Raw genomic sequence first — 1104 nt, 5'->3', positions numbered from 1 at the left:
AGAGAGAAGAGGGGAGGAGTTGATCTTGCGAGAACTTCCGGGCGGGTGAGAATAGCCACTTTCTTTTCTGTTATCCCAGTGTAGAATTCTGTGGTTTAGGGTGAACGCGCACCGGGTGAGAATAGCCACAGGACTCGCCTGCACTATTCTCACAGAGGTGGCCTTTCAGATTTTGTGCCCAGCCCCATTCCATCGCCATCACAAATAAAAAGATATCTTAGATATCTAAAGTCAGTTTTTCTGGGTATCTTTGACTGCGACGAATAAATATATAAAATAAGGTGGCATGAATTCCATTTCCTTCACTTCGCTCGGTCCAGCTGGTTTTGCACTGACTTACCTCTCACTCGATTGGCAATGAATTTGACTGGAACTTTTAGTACTTCAGTCTCAGTCAGTGCACGCGGCTCCGTTGCCTTGAGGATAATCGTCCTGTCTTTGTAATTTATTTTAACTAGATTCTTGATTCAAACCAAACAGAACGAAGAGGAAATACGTTTTTTTTCCTCCACGTATAAGCCTAGATTCTAGTCTTGAAGGCCAACACAGCAGAATAAATGCTGCGTGCTCAGAACTCAGTCCAACTCACTCGTCCTCTTTTTGTCGGCCAGCGTCACAGATCGTAGCCGATTGTGTTTGGCGGGAGAGTTGGAGAGATATCGATACCAAATACTCAAGATCGAGTATTTTTGTGCGACCAGACCTTCCTTCCGTGAAATGTTTATTTTCCCAACATTCTGTTTTGTAGAAACTTGGTTGATCGTGGTTGTTTTCCTATTTTCACAGCTAAATCACTAAATGTATAGCTCTATTCATAAATAGCTCTAAAAGTGTCGCCAACAGGTTCCCTCCCTATACCTAGCTTTATCTTTATCAGTCGAACCTTCCTTCACGGAAACCTGTAGAAAACGGAAATCTGTCTTAACGGAATCTCCCCGTTCCCCCCTTGATATATTCCTCTTTATTTACCTGTATAAAACGGAAATTTGTCTTAACGGAATCTCCCCGTTCCCCCCTTGATATATTCCTCTTTATTTACCTGTATAAAACGGAAATTTGTCTTAACGGAATCTCCCCGTTCCCCCCTTGATATATTCCTCTTTA

The 1104-nt window shown here is 42.6% G+C and overlaps 1 protein-coding gene across 1 annotated transcript in view; it reads right to left on the bottom strand.

Annotated features, from left to right (window-relative positions):
• Positions 1 to 622, bottom strand: part of LOC101855855 (cell division control protein 6 homolog) — a gene marked incomplete in the record, with an annotated part of 25461 nt that extends 24839 nt beyond the window's left edge. Inside the window, 1 exon segment of the mRNA XM_013079592.2 lies at positions 341 to 622.
• Positions 623 to 1104: the final 482 nt, after the last annotated feature.

Source organism: Aplysia californica, unplaced genomic scaffold (assembly GCF_000002075.1).
Source record: "Aplysia californica isolate F4 #8 unplaced genomic scaffold, AplCal3.0 scaffold00057, whole genome shotgun sequence".
Taxonomy (NCBI): domain Eukaryota; kingdom Metazoa; phylum Mollusca; class Gastropoda; order Aplysiida; family Aplysiidae; genus Aplysia; species Aplysia californica.
This window is presented reverse-complemented; position numbering and strand designations above follow the sequence as displayed.